The 22,630-nt window shown below is 37.3% G+C and overlaps 4 non-coding genes across 4 annotated transcripts; 2 read left to right on the top strand and 2 right to left on the bottom strand.

The window, feature by feature from the left end:
* Positions 1-1,228: 1,228 nt before the first annotated feature.
* TRNAR-UCU (transfer RNA arginine (anticodon UCU)) lies at positions 1,229-1,300 on the bottom strand. The gene has a single exon. It is a non-coding gene; the product is annotated as a tRNA-Arg (tRNA).
* An 8,621-nt stretch (positions 1,301-9,921) lies between these two features.
* On the top strand, positions 9,922-10,008 carry TRNAS-GGA (transfer RNA serine (anticodon GGA)). The gene has a single exon. It is a non-coding gene; the product is annotated as a tRNA-Ser (tRNA).
* Positions 10,009-11,227: 1,219 nt separating this feature from the next.
* On the bottom strand, positions 11,228-11,300 carry TRNAT-UGU (transfer RNA threonine (anticodon UGU)). The gene has a single exon. It is a non-coding gene; the product is annotated as a tRNA-Thr (tRNA).
* A 1,667-nt stretch (positions 11,301-12,967) lies between these two features.
* Positions 12,968-13,040, top strand: TRNAF-GAA (transfer RNA phenylalanine (anticodon GAA)). The gene has a single exon. It is a non-coding gene; the product is annotated as a tRNA-Phe (tRNA).
* Positions 13,041-22,630: the final 9,590 nt, after the last annotated feature.

The raw sequence follows: 22,630 nt of genomic DNA, 5'->3' as shown, positions 1-22,630 counted from the left end.
TTCCGTATACGAACCTCTTCAAACAGGGCTTATTGCTATCGATTCGATGATCCCTATAGGGCGCGGTCAGCGAGAGTTAATTATTGGGGACAGACAGACTGGCAAAACAGCAGTAGCCACAGATACAATTCTCAATCAAAAAGGGCAAGGTGTAATATGTGTTTATGTAGCTATCGGTCAAAGAGCATCCTCCGTAGCTCAAGTAGTAACTACTTTCCATGAGGAGGGGGCCATGGAATACACTATTGTAGTAGCTGAAATGGCGGATTCACCTGCTACATTACAATACCTCGCTCCTTATACGGGAGCAGCCCTGGCTGAGTATTTTATGTACCGCGAACGGCATACTTTAATAATTTATGATGATCTCTCCAAACAGGCACAAGCTTATCGCCAAATGTCCCTTCTATTAAGAAGACCTCCCGGACGTGAGGCTTATCCAGGGGATGTTTTTTATTTGCATTCACGCCTTTTAGAAAGAGCCGCTAAATTAAATTCTCTTTTAGGCGAAGGAAGTATGACCGCTTTACCAATAGTTGAGACTCAATCTGGAGACGTTTCCGCCTATATTCCTACTAATGTAATCTCCATTACAGATGGACAAATATTCTTATCTGCGGATCTATTCAATGCCGGAATTCGACCCGCTATTAATGTGGGTATTTCTGTTTCCAGAGTAGGATCCGCGGCTCAAATTAAAGCCATGAAACAAGTAGCTGGCAAATCAAAATTGGAACTAGCGCAATTCGCAGAGTTACAAGCCTTTGCACAATTCGCCTCTGCTCTCGATAAAACAAGTCAGAATCAATTGGCAAGGGGTCGACGATTAAGGGAATTGCTTAAACAATCCCAGGCAAATCCTCTCCCAGTGGAAGAGCAGATAGCTACTATTTATACCGGAACAAGAGGATATCTTGATTCGTTAGAAATTGAACAGGTAAATAAATTTCTGGATGAGTTACGTAAACATCTAAAAGATACTAAACCTCAATTCCAAGAAATTATATCTTCTAGCAAGACATTCACCGAGCAAGCGGAAATCCTTTTGAAGGAAGCTATTCAGGAACAGCTGGAACGGTTTTCTCTTCAGTAACAAATAAATTTTGCATGTCTACTCTTGTTAGTAGAATAGGAATCGTTGAGAAAGCTTTTTCATTTGAATCATGCAAAAAAGTTTTCTTTGTTTTTAGTTTAGTATAGTTATTTAAAGAATAGATAGAAATAAGATTGCGTCCAATAGGATTTGAACCTATACCAAAGGTTTAGAAGACCTCTGTCCTATCCATTAGACAATGGACGCTTTTCTTTCATATTTTATTCTTTCTTTTATTTTTTTGCTTCTTCCGAGAAAAAACTGTTAGACCAAAACTCTTTTAGGAAATCAAAAAATCCAGATACAAATGCATGATGTATATATTATATCATGCATATATCATAAAGAAGGAGTATGGAGGCGGTAGTGGGAATCGAACCCGCAACCCCAAGGTTATGAGCCTTATGAGCTACCAAACTGCTCTATACTCTTAAACTAAAGAGGGGTAACTAGTGGATAAAAGAGGGTTGGATACGCCCCTCTACCAATATCTATACAAATAGAATAGTCCATTTATACAGAATGGTAAAGAGGGCTCCTCTATGATTATCAATTCCAGAAATCCATACAAATACGAAAGGGTATTTTATCCTTACCAACTGGATCTTGTTGCACCCGGTAACAAACATTCATAAACCATTTCTCGAAGTACGTGTCCGGATAGCCCAAAATGTCGATAGTTAGCTCTAGGTCTTCCGGTCAAAAAACAACGTCGATGAAGGCGTGTAGGTGCACTATTACGCGGTAGGGATTGCAATTTTTCTCGCATTTTCGTTTTTTCACTCAAACTCAAGGGAGAAACTTTGCTTCTTATCTTTTTTTTTAAAGATTGACGAATCAAATGATATTTCTGGTTCTAATTTCTGCCGCTTCTTCTCCCTCTGAATCAAACTTTTTTTTGCCATAATGTGTCGTTGCTATTATTACCAAGTATACGGTTCTAATCCTAGATGGAAAAATAAATAGAAAAAGAAATCTAAAAAGGCAGATCCTCCCTCTCTATCAAGAGTAATGAACTAGGTGCTGATACAGTACAAAAAAACAAACTAAATTAACCAAACTTGCCTGATGTTGAGGCAATCAAGAAAGCTGCATAAGTGAATATATAACCCACGGAAAAGTGAGCTAATCCAACCAATCTTGCTTGCACAATGGAAAGAGCCACGGGCTTATCTCTCCAGCGAATTAAATTAGCTAAAGGTGTGCGTTCATGAGCCCATGCTAAAGTCTCAATTAATTCCTGCCAATACCCCCGCCAGGAAATTAAGAACATAAATCCAGTAGCCCAAACAAGATGTCCAAATAAGAACATCCACGCCCATACCGATAAACTATTCATCCCAAAAGGATTATATCCATTGATAAGTTGTGAAGAGTTTAACCATAGGTAATCTCTTAACCATCCCATCAAATAAGTGGAGGATTCATTAAATTGTGAAACGTTGCCCTGCCATAATGTGATATGTTTCCAATGCCAATAAAAAGTAACCCACCCAATGGTATTTAACATCCAGAAAACTGCCAAATAAAATGCGTCCCAAGCAGAAATATCACAAGTACCGCCGCGCCCTGGGCCGTCACAAGGAAAACTATATCCAAAATCCTTTTTATCTGGCATTAATTTGGAACCGCGTGCATCTAAAGCGCCCTTTACTAAAATCAATGTAGTTGTATGCAAACCTAGAGCAATAGCATGATGAACCAAGAAATCCCCAGGTCCTATTGTTAAGAAAAGCGAATTACTATTCTCATTAACAGCATTCAACCATCCGGGCAACCATAGGCTTCGACCCGCATTGAAAGCGGGGCCATTCGTTGAAGATAAGAGATATATCGAACCCATATGTCGTCTTGCCATGAGCAGATTGTATCCATTGGGCAAATATAGGTTCGATCAAGATTTGCTTTTCTGGAGTACCAAAAGCAAGCATGACGTCGTTATGAACATAAAGGCCCAAGGTATGGAATCCTAGAAAGAGGCTAGCCCAACTTAAATGAGATATGATAGCTTCTTTATGGTCTAACATTCTTGCCAATACATTATCCTCATTCTGTTCCGGATTGTAATCCCTAATGAAAAAAATAGCTCCATGAGCAAAAGCCCCTGTCATGATGAACCCTGCAATATATTGGTGATGAGTATATAAAGCAGCTTGAGTAGTAAAGTCTTGTGCTATGAATGCATAAGGAGGTAAAGAGTACATATGTTGAGCTACTAAGGAAGTAATAACCCCTAAAGAAGCTAGAGCAAGACCTAACTGAAAATGAATCGAATTGTTGATTGTGTCATAAAGGCCCTTATGCCCACGCCCTAATCGACCCCCCGGAGGAGTATGCGCTTCTAAAAGATCTTTAATACTGTGCCCAATTCCGAAGTTAGTTCGATACATGTGACCGGCAATGAGAAAAATAAATGCAATAGCTAAATGATGGTGAGCCATATCGGTCAGCCACAAACTTTGTGTTTGTGGATGGAATCCCCCAAGAAGAGTTAGAATGGCAGTTCCCGCTCCTTGAGCGGTACCAAATAAATGATTACTCGAATCAGGGTTTTGGGCATAAAGATTCCATTGACCCGTCAAAAGGGGTCCCAACCCCTGGGGATAGGGTAATACATCTAAGAAATTATTCCATCGAACGTACTCCCCCCTGGATGCGGGAATAGCAACATGAACTAAATGTCCTGTCCAAGCCAAAGAACTTACCCCGAAAAGTCCTGACAAATGATGATTGAGACGAGATTCCGCGTTTTTGAACCACGAAAGGCTTGGTTTCCATTTGGGTTGTAGATGTAACCAACCCGCTATTAAGGACAGCGTAGAAAGAAATAATAGAAAAAGAGCTCCAGTATAAAGATCCTCATTGGTGCGTAATCCTATTGTATACCACCACTGATAAACTCCAGAATAAGCAATATTCACTGGACCAGCAGCACCTCCTCGAGTAAAGGCTTCCACAGCGGGTTGACCAAAATGAGGATCCCAAATCGCATGAGCAATAGGTCTTACGTGTAAAGGATCCTGTATCCATGATTCAAAATTTCCTTGCCAAGCTACATGAAACAGATTTCCGGACGTCCATAGAAAGATTATTGCTAATTGCCCAAAGTGAGAAGCAAAAATGTTCTGATAAAGACGTTCTTCAGTAATATCATCATGACTTTCGAAATCATGTGCGGTAGCAATACCAAACCAAATACGACGAGTAGTGGGGTCCTGAGCTAAGCCTTGGCTAAACCTGGGAAATCTTAATTCCATAATGCCTTTCAAATCCTCCTAGCCACTATCCTACTGCAATAATTCTCGCTAAGAAGAATGCCCATGTCGTGGCAATTCCACCCAGAAGGTAATGGGTTACTCCTACAGCGCGTCCTTGTATAATGCTCAAGGCTCTAGGCTGAGTAGCAGGAGCAACTTTTAATTTGTTATGAGCCCAAACGATAGATTCAATGAGTTCTTGCCAATAACCACGGCCGCTGAATAAAAACATTAAACTGAAGGCCCAGACAAAATGAGCACCTAAGAAAAAAAGACCATATGCAGATAATGAAGAACCATAAGACTGAATGACTTGCGATGCCTGTGCCCACAAGAAATCTCGAAGCCACCCATTAATCGTAATGGAACTCTGTGCAAAGTTTCCCCCTGTAATATGAGTTACCACCCCTTGATCACTTATAGTACCCCAAACATCCGACTGCATTTTCCAACTGAAATGGAAAATGACTACCGAAATTGCATTGTACATCCAGAATAAACCTAAGAAAACATGATCCCAGGCGGATACTTGACATGTTCCCCCTCGGCCAGGCCCATCGCAAGGAAAGCGAAAACCTAGATTTGCTTTATCGGGTATCAAACGGGAACTCCGAGCAAATAAAACACCTTTCAAAAGTATTAATACAGTCACATGTATGGTAAATGCATGAATGTGATGGACTAAAAAATCTGCGGTTCCTAATGGAATAGGTAACAAAGCCACTTTGCCACCTACTGCTACTAACTCGCCGCCTCCCCACGTTAAGCTAGTACTTGTTGTTGCACCAGGAGCTGTTACGCCAGGCGCAGTAGCATGGATATTTTGTACCCATTGAGCAAAGATAGGTTGTAATTGTATGGCAGTATCCGAAAACATATCTTGTGGACGGCCTAAAGCACTCATGGTATCATTATGAATGTACAAGCCAAAACTGTGAAAACCTAGAAATATACATACCCAGTTAAGGTGGGATATGATTGCATCGCGGTGTCTAAGGACGCGATCTAATAGATCGTTGTATCGAGTAGTTGGATCATAGTCTCTTACCATAAAAATTGCTGCATGTGCAGCAGCACCGACTATTAGAAATCCGCCAATCCACATGTGGTGTGTGAACAAGGAAAGTTGTGTACCATAGTCAGTAGCTAGGTATGGATAGGGAGGCATAGAATACATATGATGAGCTACAACAATGGTTGTAGAGCCTAGCATAGCTAGGTTAAGAGATAATTGAGCATGCCATGACGTTGTTAAGATTTCATAAAGACCCTTATGGCCTTGTCCTGTAAATGGGCCCTTGTGAGCCTCCAAAATATCTTTAAGTCCATGGCCAATACCCCAATTGGTCCTATACATATGACCTGCGATTAGGAAAAGAATAGCAATAGCTAAATGATGGTGCGCAATATCGGTCAGCCAGAGACCACCGGTTACTGGATCTAGTCCTCCGCGAAAAGTCAGAAATTCTGCGTATTTGGACCAATTTAAAGTGAAAAAAGGGGTTGCTCCTTCGGCAAAACTAGGATAAAGTTGAGCCAAAAGGTCCCGATTCAAGATAAATTCATGAGGAAGTGGTATCTCTTTAGGATCCACCCCAGCGTCAAGAAATTGGTTAATTGGTAAAGATACATGAATTTGGTGCCCCGCCCAAGAAAGAGACCCAAGTCCTAATAATCCCGCTAAGTGGTGATTCAACATGGATTCTACATCTTGGAACCAGGCCAATTTGGGAGCGGCTTTGTGATAATGGAACCAACCAGCAAAAAGCATTAACGCTGCAAAAATCAATGCACCAATTGCAGTACAATAGAGTTGTAATTCACTAGTTATTCCAGATGCTCGCCAAAGCTGAAAAAAACCAGAGGTTATTTGGATTCCTCGGAAACCCCCGCCTACATCACCATTCAATATTTCTTGCCCTACTATAGGCCAAACTACCTGAGCACTGGGTCCAATGTGAGTAGGATCACTTAGCCATGCTTCATAATTGGAAAAACGGGCGCCATGAAAGTACATGCCACTCAACCAAAGAAAGATAATGGAAAGTTGCCCGAAATGAGCACTAAAGACTTTTCGAGAAATCTCCTCCAAATCACCAGTATGACTATCGAAATCGTGAGCATCAGCATGTAGGTTCCAGATCCAAGTGGTAGTATCAGGGCCCTTAGCTAGTGTTCTTGAGAAATGGCCGGGTCTGGCCCATTCCTCAAAAGATGTTTTTACAGGATCCCTATCCACAACAATTTTTACTTCTGGTTCCGGCGAACGAATAATCATTAAGTCCTCCTCTTTCCGGACAAGACATACAAAGAGACCCGCCAACTGTCTTTTTAGTGAATCTTTGAAAGATATATATTTTGAAAGATAGATTTTGAAAGATAGATTTTGAAAGATAGATATTGTGATTAGTTCTTTTCTTTACTATCTACCATCCTTCTATTTTTTTTTTAGTTATTCACTGGAGCAATTATATATTGAAGTCAATCCGAGGCAAGTGTTCGGGTCTATTATGACATAAAGATTAGGTGCCTAACGGACATTGTTTATCTTGAAAAACAAATATTTCTCGACGTAAGAAAAAAATCTTTTTTATTTTTAATTTAAGAAACTAGTGTATTTTTTTTGAGGGCATAAGCTCCTATCTATATCTACTTTCCTTGAGCATAATATAGGGTTTTTTATTTGATTCTAAATTCCAAGATAACTCATTAGAATTATTAATAAGATGGTCCTAATATATTAGCAATATTTAGATTGCCCCCTCTTTTTATTCACTTTATTACTTCTATTCTAGACCCTATCCCTATGGTTTATTCTTATGAAATATCATATAAAATAGAAGGTATAAGAAATGGATATAATGAAATTCTTGATTCGATCTTACGACCTAATTTATTTGATTAATGGATCAACAACCAAACCACCCATTTTATGAAAAAGAAGGAGCATGGTCTTATTCAAATTCAAAGCGCTTCGTAATCTTCAACCAGTTCTGTGCTTCAATATAATTTCCCGGAGTAAGCGCTATAGCTTGTTTCCAATATTCAGCAGCTTGATCAAACCAAGCTTCCGCAATTTCCGAATCACCCTGTAGAATGGCCTGTTCTCCTCGGTCGGAATAGGAAGTTCCTTCCCTTAGAACCGTACTTGAGAGTTTCCTACCTCATACGGCTCAGAAATTGCTATCTGAATTTCCCCTATCTTAACTGAATTCGATTTATCAAAAATCGATCCAATTTGTTCTTGGGTTAAGCAGAAGAAATTAATTACCTAAGTTTCAAACCCTAATTTTTATCAATAATCAGTTTGATCTTTTTTCCCACCTTCAGAAGAATGAAGCATAGATAGATATAGAGCCTTCGTTCAAATTTTCTGAGAGGTAACTATCCCGGTTTCATATATGAAATCTCTATAGAATCCTTGAAAAAGACTTTTTTCCATAAGAAAGAAAAAAGAACTTACTATCTTTGGGATCTGATACTACACCGCTGCTTAATCCCTTAGTGGATCGGCTCTATTACATAAGCGGATTCCTAAATTTTGCCCCATATCATGGGATAAGTAAGCAGTTTTTTTTAGTTGTATCGACCCAGTCGCTCACTAATTGATCTTTACGGTGCTTTCTCTATCAATTTGAGAAACTTTATCCATAGAGTAGTAGTATAGGCCATACTTTCTTCGTTTTTTGATTCTCGTGAAGTGTCCTTCCTTCCTACAGCTGATAGGGAAAAATCGTTGTTTTTACGATCCCTATGTAGAAAGCCCTTTTTTTCTAGTATTTACTAGAAAATTTGATCCTCTCTTTTTTTTTTTTCTTTCTATAGTGGAGATAGTCGCACGTAATGACAGATCACGGCCATATTATTAAAAGCTTGCGGTAAGAAGGGGTTTCGTTCTAGTGCCCGGAAATAATATTCCAAAGCCTTTGTATGCTCTCCATTGCTTGTGTGTATAAGGCCTATGTTATAGAGTATATAACTTCGATCATAGGGATCGATTTCTAGTCGCGTAGCTTCATAATAATTTTGCAAAGCTTCCGCATAATTTCCTTCGGATTGAGCCAACATCCGTTACGGTCGTTCATTCTATTCAAAAAATCTCCGTTCCAAAACCGTACATGAGGTTTTCATCTCATACGGCTCCTCCCTTCTGTACATAATAGTACTAAGCGAAATAATCTATAGAATCAAAATAGAATTAGTCCCGTCTCATTATGAACCGAAAGGGGCTGGTATTTTTCCAAGAAATCTCTAGCCAACCTTCCCACAAGAGGTTTTTCTTAACACCAATGAATTCTATTAATGCTAGAGGAAAACGATAGCTCCAATAATTTCTTTGTTCTCAACGCCTCCTATTTAGAGGAATTAGCTACTTCAACGATCTTTGATGGTTATAGGGGTATCCAAAGTACAAACCTGATGGTTGTTTGTTATCCCAACCATTCTTCCCAGCCCTGATACCGATCAGGAAAGGGGTAATTTCTAACAAAGTTTTTCTCTTGTTGATTCCTATTTCTAGGTGTAGTGCTTTTCTCCCCTATGCTGCCTACGGATACTAATAGAGTAGGATTGGCCTGTAATCCATACCATACCATATCCTGTAGGTGTAACCTTTCGCTCAATACTCAAATCTACAATTGAAGTATCTGAAGCCGCATCAATCGAGGATACACGACGGAAGGAATTGTTAGTTCGCCTCACCTTCCCGAAGCGTGGGTTTGTTTGCTTTACAAATTTGGTTCTCTCTATGCCAACCCCCCTCTCTTTTTCGTAAGACTGAGGTATAGGTAGGGCTAAAAAAAAGCAAAAAAAAGAGTCAAATCGCACCATCTCTATAATAAGTAAATGCCTTTTTTTCTCCTGAGGTTGTCGGAATTATTCGCAATAAAATATTGGCTACAATTGAGGAGGTCTTATCAATGAAATTTCCATTTCCACGGGATCTAGGCATAATTCCCAACCCATTCTATATAGAATTGTTTTCATTCCTTCACAAAATAACATAAAAACAAACACATTCGATTCTTATAATTATAAATAGATTGATCCATATGCTCTACTCTAAATCCATATGCTTTAAATGGATAAGAGAGATATGGATTTTCCGCTCAGCTCAAATTGTATCCTTTTCCTTCTGCTTGGACACGAAGAGATATGAAATATTTGACTAAGACTGGATTTCATTCCACTTTCCTATTTCTGAACAACAACTTATGTTATCAACTATTTCGTGTTTTCAAAGTTATTAATTGTCTCATACCCTATTTTTGATTTCGATAGTATGGTGTAGCGTATCTTATGCAAACGGAATTCTAAGGTTTCTTTATTTTATTATGCAATAAGAAGAATTCTTCCATTTTCTTTTTCTTTAGTTGCGGGAAAACCCAAATTAAAACTTTTATTTTATAGCGAGCGCAATTTCTAGTAAAAAATCCTGTATCCTTCCACTTAGATCAAAAGGAATTTTTCCAATAGAACTATGGAACCCCCGAGTGGTTGCGGTTGTACCTGTACTGCAGGAATAAGAAAACTCGCTATTCACTCAGTTTATTTTCCATAATAAGTTATGTAGGAGAGATGGCCGAGCGGTTCAAGGCGTAGCATTGGAACTGCTATGTAGACTTTTGTTTACCGAGGGTTCGAATCCCTCTCTTTCCGTTTTTCTTAATTCATCAACGTTAAGGATCACAATGTATCAAATCAAATAACAATTTTTTCCAGCAATAATATAATATCTTATATTATCTTATTTTGATTTAATAGAAATTAGAAATTCTCTATAGCAAATTACTGTGGTATGTAAAATACACATAGAGGAAAAAAGAAAAAAGGATCCTAATCCTAGGGTTAATCAATTTTAGCTAGTTGATGGGAAAATACAAATTAATGGTAATGGTCTTAGGGCGATTTAGTTCGGGGAAAGGGGAAGGGGAAGAAAATTCTATGAACCTTTCCTTTTTTCGTTAAGTTCAAGTCTGACGAGAGTAATATTCTACAACTAACAACTCATTTATTTTGAGACCGACCCACTTCCTATCTAGGATTTTATTTACTAGTCCTTTATATTCCAACGTGTCAATCGCCAAATGCTTTGGCAATTTCCCCGGGTCCGATGAAGCAATATAATTTTGAACCAGACCTTTTGATCTTTGGTTATCTTTCGTAGTAATAATATCTCGGGGTTTGCAACGAAAACTTGGTATATTGACTATACGACCATTAACTAAAATATGTCTATGGTTGACTAATTGGCGGGCCCCAGGAATGGTTGAAGCCATACCCAATCGAAAAAGGATATTATCCAAACGCATTTCAAGTAATTGTAGTAAAACCTGGCCTGTTGACCTTTTTGCTTTTCCAGCGATATGTACATATCTAAGTAATTGTCGTTCTGTCAGACCATAATGAAAACGCAATTTCTGTTTTTCTTGAAGACGAATACGATATTGCTCCTTTTTCCCAGAATTGAATTTTTTTTTAAGATTACTTCCGGATTTAGGTGTTTTTCTAGTGAGTCCTGGTAAAGCTCCCAGACGGCGTATTTTTTTTAAACGAGGTCCTCGATAACGGGACATGAAGACTCCTTTTTTTATTTTATTGAAATTTCATTTTACACAATTAATTTCATTGTATTTACATTACAGAATACATCGAAATTAAAACTGAATTAAACTACAGGATAAACAGAGTAAAATCAACTAAAGTACCCCAAAAAATGGAATTTCATCAAAATCTTTTTTTTTTGTATATATATTATTTATTTTATTGTTTTGTATCTAGCAAAATTGTAAGGTAAAAAACATAAAAGATCCTGGATTCTCCATTTAATTCGGAAAAAAAGAGATTCTTGTTCGTAGAACATCGATAGAGAAAAAAAAGCCGACTATCGGATTTGAACCGATGACCCTCGCATTACAAATGCGATGCTCTAACCTCTGAGCTAAGTGGGCTTACATAACGGAAATAGTGTAACAAATAGAAATAGGTATAGTATAGGAAATCCGTAAAATCTCAGATATTAGTTATTAATCTTAGCTATTAACTAGTTCTAAATTTGAAGTTATACTTATAAAAATAAAAAAATACTAAAACTTCTTAAAGATAAAGTTAGCTTGATATGCTTAACTATAGGATATTAAAAAATAAAATTATAGAATTTATTGGTATTTTCATTCGATCATTATAGACTTTATTATTTGTTAATAATTTGAGGATTAATATTTCACTAAGGGGAACATAGAGTCAGAGTAAATAAAATTGCTAATTCTGATTAGAAAAAAAGAATAAATATCAAGCGTTATAGTATAATTTTGAATACTATAAAAAAGTAAGACGGGAGGTGGGGGAGATAAAAACTTTTGGATATATTGATTCGGATTGAATTGCAAATACATCAAGGATAGAATCAATTCAATTCTGAATTGCAATAAGCAAGCGAGGTCTCTCAAATAGAGTCGAACTGAACTGCTAGACTACGTTGAGTGATGAACTCAATGATTCAAAAAAAAAACTAAGAGATGGATGAAATTACACAAGGAATCCTGGTCTCAAAGAAGAGGGAAATGGGGATATGGCGAAATCGGTAGACGCTACGGACTTGATTGTATTGAGCCTTGGTATGGAAACCTGCTAAGTGGTAACTTCCAAATTCAGAGAAACCCTGGAATTAAAAAAGGGCAATCCTGAGCCAAATCCGTGTTTTGAGAAAACAAGGGGTTCTCGAACTAGAATACAAAGGAAAAGGATAGGTGCAGAGACTCAATGGAAGCTGTTCTAACGAATCGAGTTAATTACGTTGTGTTGTTAGTGGAATTCCTTCTAGTTCTAAATTAGAGAAAGAGGGGTTTTATACCTTATACATTTAATAAACACGTATAGATACTGACATAGCAAACGATTAATCACAGAACTCATATTATATTCTAATTATAATATAGGTTCTTTATCTTTTTTAAAAATGAAATTAGAAATGATAATGATTATGAAATAAAAAACTCATATCATAATTTTTTTTTTTCATTATTGTGAATCCACTCCAATCGAATATTGAATAATCAAATTCTTCAATTAAAATTCAAAGTTTTCGAGATCTTTAAAAAAGTGGATTAATCGGACGAGGACAAAGAGAGAGTCCCATTCTACATGTCAATACTGACAACAATGAAATTTCTAGTAAAAGGAAAATCCGTCGACTTTATAAGTTGTGAGGGTTCAAGTCCCTCTATCCCCAAATCCTCTTTTATTCCCTAACTATACTATATTATTATTATTTATCCTCTTTTTTTTTTTCTTTTTATCAATGCACTTTTTTTTCTTTTTATCAATGCAATGGGTTTAAGATTCATTAGCTTTCTCATTCTACTCTTTCACAAAGGAATGCGAAGAGAACTCAATGGATCTTATCCTATTCATTGAATAGATTTCTTTTTTATTAGAGTATCGGCAAGAAATCTTGGTTATTCACTCTATTTTTAAGTTTTATTTAAGTAAACCATGCACAATGCATAGGACTACCCCCCCCATTTTCAAATTTAAAATTTGAAATACTTTAATTAATTTTTAGTCCTTTTAATTGACATAGATACAAATACTCTACTAGGATGATGCACAAGAAAAGGTCAGGATAGCTCAGTTGGTAGAGCAGAGGACTGAAAATCCTCGTGTCACCAGTTCAAATCTGGTTCCTGGCAGAGAAAAAAAAAAAAAAGATCCACCGAATAGGTATTGATCCAAATACCTCGAGATGGATTGTGATACATATTCATTAATAATATTTATTCATCTAAGTGGATAAATCTATAATATAAATATAGAGGCACTTCTTTTTCTTTTTAAAGAAGTTTTAAAATATATCTTTTCTTTATGATAAAGAAGGGGGTGAGATTCCCCTTTATTTTTTTGCGTTTCTTAATTTTGTATTCCGCTATTCCGACGAATATTTTTTTAGTCTTGCTTATCTTTATCTTATCTTATTTTCCTAGTTGTGCTAAGTAATGTGCGCGGTACAAAGTTCCTGGTAGAGAACTTCTTTGAGTCATCCTATTTTTCTGTTCATATGAAGGAAATTAATATGCGATTTTCAAAATAGGGGAATCCAAATGAAACCCTTTTTTTGCTCAGTCTATCTGGAATGCTTTTGTATAATTAGGAATTAATTATAAATAGGTATTCCGTTTCATCTAGGAAAAGAACCTAAAAATATTCCTTGACTTGAATAAAATCTGGAGTTGTGTTGTATAAGTGAGCATGAATTTCTTATCATTCAATGAGCATCTTGTATTTCATAAAAATTGGGGGTTATATAATCCTTACGTAAGGGCCAGCCTATCCAACTTTCAGGCATTAGGATACGTTTAAGGCGCGGATGATTATCATAAGAGATTCCCACCATATCATAAGATTCGCGTTCTTGAAAATCGGCACTTCTCCAAATCCAGAAGACAGACGGAATTCTAGGATTATCCTTTTGGGCAAAGACTTTTATGCAGACTTCTTCTGGATTATCTATACCATATTGTATTCTCGTAAGATGATACACGCTAGCTAAAGATCCACCGGGTGCTACATCATAAGCACATTGGGAGCGTAAATAATTGTAACCATATACATATAAAATGACAGCAATGGAATCCCAATCCCCTGCTTTTATTTGTAAAGTCTCTATTCCTCGGTGATCAAAGCCCAAAGATCTATGAACCACCTCATGTTTGACTAGCCAATTAGATAACCAACCCTGCTGCATTGTCTTCATCTCTCCCTCTTTGTATAAATATTTCACATTTCGGATGCAAGTTTGAAAGATTGCCCTGCTTTTTATTTTTCTACACAAAAGAGCCCCTCTCCTAATTCACTAATTTGTAGGAAGGTACTGAACTTTTGGATTTGAAAAAAGTTTCAGAAGATATATCTAATGTAGATGGTGATTGATAGAGCAATTCTTGCTCATAAGTTCCTGTATGAGTACTGCGCCTAACATAAAGCTTGTGACTGGTAGTAAAACATCTATTTTTATTTTGAGATAGAGTTTGATCCTCAACTATTTCTCGCGATATCTTCTTACGAAGTTTTGTTAGGGCATCTATAACTGCCTCCGGTTTAGGTGGGCAGCCCGGCAAGTAGACATCCACAGGAATTAACTTATCAACTCCCCGAACAGTACTATAGGAATCCGTACTGAACATTCCCCCTGTAATAGTACAGGCTCCCATAGCAATGACGTATTTTGGTTCAGGCATTTGCTCGTATAATCTCACTAAAGAGGGAGCCATTTTCATTGTTACCGTACCGGCTGTTAAAATTAGGTCTGCTTGCCTAGGACTTGATCTTGGTACCAATCCATAACGATCAAAGTCGAATCGTGAGCCTATTAATGAAGCAAATTCAATGAAACAACAACTGGTACCGTATAGAAGGGGCCATAAACTGGAGAGTCTTGACCAATTCGAAAGATCATTTGGTGTAGTTGAAATAACAGAATTGGAACTTGTTTGGTCAAGTAAGGGAAACTCAATCAAATTCATAACTGTCTCAATAGAATCTTTTCCTTCTTTTTTTTTGTCTAAATATTCAGTTAAGACCATTCCAAGGCTCCTTTTCGCCATGCATAAACTAAACCAACAACTAAGATAAGCACGAAAATCAAAGCTTCGATAAAAACGGATACACCCAATACGTCGAAACTCATTGCCCAAGGGTATAGAAAGACGGTTTCCACATCAAAAACAACAAAAACGAGCGCAAACATATAATAGCGTATTCGGAATTGTACCCAAGCCCCTCCCATGGGTTCTATACCCGATTCATAACTAGAAAGCTTCTCTGGTCCTTCACTAACCGGGGCTAAAAGTCCTGAAATCGAAAATGCCAAAATAGGAATAAGGCTTGCTATTATTAGAAATGTCCAAAAAATATCATATTCGTGAAGCAGAAACATAATGTACTCCCATTAATGTGGAATAGGCGGAACTTAAATTAGTCAATTCAATTCAGCATTGTCAATTTATCCAGAACTTCTCTCTTTTCCTCGGTGAAACAAGAATCTTTTTTGTTCAAACAAAAGCGCTTAGTTTAAGTTTAGCCTTTGTTTCCTCTGTGCTGCATCTTCTTTAAAGATTCATCCAATGGAATCCCAACTCCCTTTCTTTTGGATTTCCATTCTATTTAGATATGGTGTATGTAGATCTAATTCTTATATAAAGAAAACTTTCTCGTTTCACTTTGTCTCGCTTTCTCTAGAATCTCTAGAAAAAAGAATAGCTCTATCCTTTATTTAATATTTAATAATAAAATAATAAGAGACTATTAAATAAAAATGAGAATACTACTAAATTAGAACCTAATTAAGATAGTAGGACTAATCTATGCAGTATAATTAATGAGAAGTAATACTATAAAATAAAAATAAAGAACTCTATTTCAGAACTATGAGACAGAATATTCTGTTTTCTTATTTACTCTTTACTTTATTTTTTCTATTTAAAGTTGATCAATTTACATAATGTATCTATAAACAAAGTAATAAATATACTTAAAACAAAGTAGGAATTCGCAAAATGGATAAAATCATTGCAGTTATTATAGGGAAGTCTAGAGATATCCTATTTGAAGGAGGACGGGATTCAAATCAGGGAAAGGATCCTTTCTTCTATTGATTTGATAGAAATTCGTTTTTCTTTTCCTGTCTGTATGATTTTGATTTTCGATGAATGAGCCTTTGGTAATGCTTTTATCTCTATTCTATGTCGCAGGCGCCTATCCAGTCTATAAACAAATACTAATGAGAAAATGAAAACTATACTAAACTAAAGAAAACATAGGATAGAGATCCTAAAATCTAAAAAAGGGCATATTAGGGCTATACGGATTCGAACCGTAGACCTTCTCGGTAAAACAGATCAAACGGATTATTATCGAAATGATTTGAACTGTTTCAAAGACCCAACATGCATTTTTTTGCATTGGGCTCTTTCATAAACTGATTTAAAGATCAGTTAGTCCACCATAGTTTTTCTTTACGGAAAGATAATGAGATGGCTCCCTGTGCTCTGATTGATTTTTTGTATTATGATCTATCTAGGAGCAATACCAAAGTGTTTCAAAGGAGGATTACCTTGACTTAGGTCTGCCTCCGGTCTAAATTAAATCAACCTAAGTGAAATGGAGTCTCTATCGTTCCACTGCAAGAGTTAACTATGAGACTTCATACACCTTAAAGTTCATAGAACGAAAAGAAGTTTTTTGGAGGCCCTTATCCTCATTACGCCTAGCATTTAGTGGGCTGGATATTTACCTTATCAACTAGCAAATCCATAAGGGTTCTATTTGATTAGGCACCTGAATTGGCACCTGAATCGGACTGAACCGACTGTTTGTCAGGCTACTGTTCTCCTATTCTCTCGAATCTATGAAGTAAGACATTGATTTTGCAATAAGATCGATTATGTTCATTGCATAATAAGCTCCTTTGAAAAGCATTGGCGCACGTGTAAACGAGTTGCTCTACCGAACTGAGCTATAGCCCTTATCAGAGATATCTTAACATATAGATAATTTCTTGTCAAGATGAATATTTTCTAATGCCAGAGGATACCCCTTTGATCTGTATCTGTTTAGTATTTAGTTTAGTATTTAGTATATAACAGACCAATAACAGAGCGGTATTGCTTAGAAAAGGGATTCAATATATAATCGATCGAAGTAATGGGTCTTCCTTTGTGGTGATAAATTGCCTACTTAACTCAGTGGTTAGAGTATTGCTTTCATACGGCGGGAGTCATTGGTTCAAATCCAATAGTAGGTAAGTAGGTAGAAAAATTACTAGATAGCATTGGACTTACTTCGCTTCGCTATCTAATAACTTTTTCTACCCCTCTTCCCTTTTTCTTTGTATCAACTATAAACCACTGGATTGTCTTCAATTGGATGGGGGAATCCAATTGACAGCCTCGATTCGTATCCTAGCTCGTCTGAGAGCGAGCTTCGCTTCAACCAAATCTTTCGTACCCTCAGCTTTACTCAAGTTAGCTTCGGCTATTTCAAGTGCCTTTTGAGCTTCTTCCGGATCAATATCACTACCCAGTTCCGCATCATTTCCTAAAATGATGATCTCATTATTAACTATTCTCGCAAAACCGCTCCACAGAATCGCTGTTAACCATTGGTCGTTGAGGAGGCGTATTCTCAAAGGACCCATATCTACTGCTGTGTTAATGGGGGCGTGGTTTGGTAATACGCCAATTTGGCCACTATTAGTGGATAAAATGATTTCTTTCACTTCACAATCCCAAATAATTCGCTTAGGAGTCAGTACATAAAGATTTAATTTCATTTCTTCGATTTGTTCTCCTCTTCTAAGGTTATAGCTTTCGTGCTAGCTTCATCGATGTTACCCACCAAATAAAAAGCCTGTTCAGGTAGGCCGTCTAATTCTCCGGAAAGGATTAGTTGAAATCCCCTAATAGTTTCCGCAAGAGCAACATACTTTCCTGGAGAACCAGTAAAAACTTCTGCCACAAAGAACGGTTGTGATAAGAAACGCTCAATTTTTCTTGCTCTTGCTACAGTTAAACGATCCTCTTCCGATAATTCATCCAAGCCAAGAATTGCGATAATGTCCTGAAGTTCTTTGTAACGTTGTAAAGTTTCCTTAACTCTTTGCGCAGTTTCATAATGTTCGTTGCCAACGATCCGAGGCTGTAACATAGTCGAGGTTGAATCTAAAGGATCTACTGCTGGATAAATACCCTTGGAAGCTAATCCTCTGGAAAGTACGGTAGTAGCATCCAAATGTGCAAATGTTGTGGCAGGGGCAGGGTCGGTCAAATCGTCTGCAGGTACATAAACTGCTTGAATCGAAGTTATAGATCCCTTTTTAGTAGAAGCAATTCTTTCTTGCAAAGAACCCATTTCTGTACTAAGAGTAGGTTGATAACCCACTGCGGAGGGCATTCTCCCTAATAAAGCGGATACCTCTGATCCTGCTTGAACAAAACGAAAGATATTATCGATAAATAAAAGCACGTCTTGCTTATTAACATCTCGGAAATATTCCGCCATAGTTAGGGCAGTTAAACCAACTCTCATACGAGCTCCCGGTGGTTCATTCATTTGGCCATAGACTAGAGCTACCTTTGATTCCTCAATATTTTTTTCATTAATTACTCCGGATTCCTTCATTTCCATATAAAGATCATTTCCTTCACGAGTCCGTTCCCCTACTCCACCGAATACGGATACGCCCCCATGAGCTTTAGCAATGTTATTGATTAATTCCATGATCAGTACTGTTTTACCTACTCCAGCCCCCCCAAATAGTCCTATTTTTCCTCCACGTCGATAAGGAGCTAAAAGATCGACGACCTTAATACCTGTTTCAAAGATGGATAATTTCGTATCTAACTCGATAAAGGCAGGCGCAGATCTATGAATAGGGAACGTTGCACTACTATCTACAGGACCCAAATTGTCAACAGGCTCCCCAAGAACGTTGAAAATTCGTCCGAGAGTAGCTCCACCGACCGGAACACTGAGAGGAGCTCCCGTGTCAATCACTTCCATTCCTCTCATCAACCCGTCCGTAGCACTCATAGCTACAGCTCTAACTCGATTATTTCCTAATAATTGTTGTACCTCACAAGTCACATTAATTTGCTTATCGGCAGTGTCTCTACTCTGGACTACCAAAGCGTTATAAATATAAGGTAACTTGCCTGGGGGAAAAGTGACATCCAGCACGGGTCCAATAATTTGATCGATACGACCTGTACTTTTTTCTTCAATTGTGGAAACCCCGGGAGGAGAAGTAGTAGGATTGGTTCTCATAATTATCACATAATTAAAAAAAAGGAATTTGTCGAAATTTTTCTTTTTTTATTGTTGAATAATGCCAAATCAAATCAAAAAAAATCCAAAAGTAAAAAGGAAATGAATTAGTTAATTCAATAAGAGAGAAAAGGGGACCAGGACTTGATTTCGTTGCCCAAGCGAATCCCATTCAATCGTTTACTCATGGAATGAGTCCATTGGAAAGTTCAATCAATCTTTTTTTTCATATACATTTTGCCTTTTGTGGAGGATCTGTGCCTACTCTACTTTCCTATCTAGGACTTCGATATACAAAATATATACTACTGTGAAGCATAGATTGCTGTCAACAAAGAATTTTATTAGTATTTAGTTAGGTATTTGCATTCAAAATAAGAAAAGAGAACTATTAAGAACTTGTAAAATAAGGATTAGGAATTAATTTGGGTTGCGCTATATCTATCAAAGAGTATACAATAATTATGGATTTGGTAAATCAAATCCATGGTTTAATAACGAACCGTGTTAACTTACCATAACAACAACTCAATTCCTATCGAATTCCTATATTGGAATTCCTATAGGATAGAACATACACAGGGTGTACGCATTATATATGAATGAAACATATTCATTAACCTAAGCATGCCCTCAATTTTCTTTAATGAGTTGATATTATATTAATTGAATATCCTTTTTGTTTTACGAGATTTTTGCTAAAGTTTCATTTACGCCTAATTAACATCGAGTAGACCCTGTTATTGTGAGAATTCTTAATTCAAGAGTTATAGGGAGGGACTTATGTCACCACAAACAGAAACTAAAGCAGGTGTTGGATTTCAAGCTGGTGTTAAAGATTATAAATTGACTTACTACACCCCAGAGTATGAAACTAAGGATACTGATATCTTGGCAGCATTCCGAGTAAGTCCTCAGCCTGGGGTTCCGCCCGAAGAAGCAGGGGCTGCAGTAGCTGCCGAATCTTCTACTGGTACATGGACAACTGTTTGGACTGATGGACTTACCAGTCTTGATCGTTACAAAGGACGATGCTATCACATCGAGCCTGTTGCTGGGGAAGACAACCAATGGATCTGTTATGTAGCTTATCCATTAGACCTATTTGAAGAGGGTTCCGTTACTAACATGTTTACTTCCATTGTAGGTAACGTATTTGGTTTCAAAGCCCTACGTGCTCTACGTTTGGAGGATCTACGAATTCCCCCTACTTATTCAAAAACTTTCCAAGGCCCGCCTCATGGTATCCAAGTTGAAAGAGATAAGTTGAACAAGTACGGTCGTCCTTTATTGGGATGTACTATTAAACCAAAATTGGGATTATCCGCAAAAAATTATGGTAGAGCGTGTTATGAGTGTCTACGTGGTGGACTTGATTTTACCAAAGATGATGAAAACGTAAACTCACAACCATTTATGCGCTGGAGAGACCGTTTTGTCTTTTGTGCCGAAGCTATTTATAAATCACAGGCCGAAACCGGTGAAATCAAGGGGCATTACTTGAATGCGACTGCGGGTACATGTGAAGAAATGATTAAGAGAGCTGTATTTGCAAGAGAATTAGGGGTTCCTATTGTAATGCATGACTACTTAACTGGGGGATTCACCGCAAATACTACTTTGGCTCATTATTGCCGCGACAATGGCCTACTTCTTCACATTCACCGTGCAATGCATGCAGTTATTGATAGACAGAAAAATCATGGTATGCATTTCCGTGTATTAGCTAAAGCATTGCGTATGTCTGGGGGAGATCATATCCACTCCGGTACAGTAGTAGGTAAGTTAGAAGGGGAACGCGAAATGACTTTAGGTTTTGTTGATTTATTGCGCGATGATTTTATTGAAAAAGATCGTGCTCGCGGTATCTTTTTCACTCAGGACTGGGTATCCATGCCAGGTGTTATACCGGTAGCTTCAGGTGGTATTCATGTTTGGCATATGCCAGCTCTGACCGAAATCTTTGGGGACGATTCTGTATTACAATTTGGTGGAGGAACTTTAGGACATCCTTGGGGAAATGCACCTGGTGCAGCAGCTAATCGAGTGGCTTTAGAAGCCTGTGTACAAGCTCGTAACGAAGGGCGCGATCTTGCTCGCGAAGGTAATGAAATTATCCGAGCAGCTTGCAAATGGAGTCCTGAACTAGCCGCAGCTTGTGAAGTATGGAAGGCGATCAAATTCGAGTTCGAGCCGGTAGATACTATTGATTAACTAGATAAAACTAAAGATAAAGAAGGTATAAATAAAAAAGAAACGAAATAAAAAGAGAAAAAAATCAGTTATGAAATGCAGTAATTCTTCTTTATTCTTCTAATTGATTGCAATTAAACTCGGCTCAATCTTTTTTAGAAAAAAAAGATTGAGCCGAATAAAAATAGATCATGATATGATCATGAGACTTGACAAATTGAGATTCGTCTATTCTATATATCTAGAATATATATATTAAGGTATAATACAATAAAGAAATACAAATAAAATAATAAAATAATAAAATATAGTATTATCATATGATAATGATAATGGAATCAAATACGCAGTATTTACAGAAAAAAGTCTTCGTTTATTGGGAAAGAATCAATATACTTTTAATGTCGAATCGGGATTCACTAAGACAGAAATAAAGCATTGGGTCGAACTCTTCTTTGGTGTTAAGGTGGTAGCTGTGAATAGCCATCGACTACCTGGAAAAGGTAGAAGAATAGGACCTATTCTGGGCCATACAATGCATTACAGACGTATGATCATTACCCTTCAACCGGGTTATTCTATTCCACTTCTAGATAGAGAAAAAAACTAAAGGAGAATGAATGAAAAAAGACATAGTTTGGAAGTTAGACCTTTTTATAGGACTCTCTTTCAATTTCAAAAAAGAGGACGTTTGAAACTTTTAACAGGCGTAATCGTGAGTCAACAAGTGACTCGAACTGTGTGTAAAAAAAGAAGCATTTTTTTTTTTTCAAAATGCTAGAACTAGATAAGGAAGTTTTCTATAACCTTGAGAAAAAGGATAAAAAGGTAGTTTTTTTTTAGTTTATGACTCCGATCAAGAGCGAGAAATCCTTGATTTGGGATTGGACATAGAACCTGGACCCATCGTAGAGACGTTTAGTTCAAAAGAAAGGATCGTATCCTGATGGTAAGAATTATACTTTCGTGGAAATACAGCGCTATAGACTTCAATGCGGTAGAGTAGACGTTTTGTTTCTAATTTTTCTGGACCAAACCTCCGCTCCGACCCAACGATACAATGAATTTTTTCTGTTCATATTCATAAATAAAAAGATTCGGAATCGCAATGCTACTATATGCGTCCAGAGGAGTATTTGGAATAATATTCTTCTATAATCCATTATTGCGGGGGGTCTTACTAACAGGGCTTCGCTGCACGGGACAGGTCTTCGTCGAAAAGCTAACTCCACCCGGCATTTTCATACCCTTTCTTTGGGTGGTATAT

The sequence above is a fragment of the Triticum urartu genome, unplaced genomic scaffold (assembly GCF_056163025.1).
Source record: "Triticum urartu cultivar PI428250 unplaced genomic scaffold, HENAU_Tu73 scaffold2, whole genome shotgun sequence".
Classification (NCBI taxonomy): Eukaryota; Viridiplantae; Streptophyta; class Magnoliopsida; order Poales; family Poaceae; genus Triticum; species Triticum urartu.
Note: the sequence above shows the minus strand (reverse complement) of the source record. Positions and strands in the feature narration are given on the sequence as shown.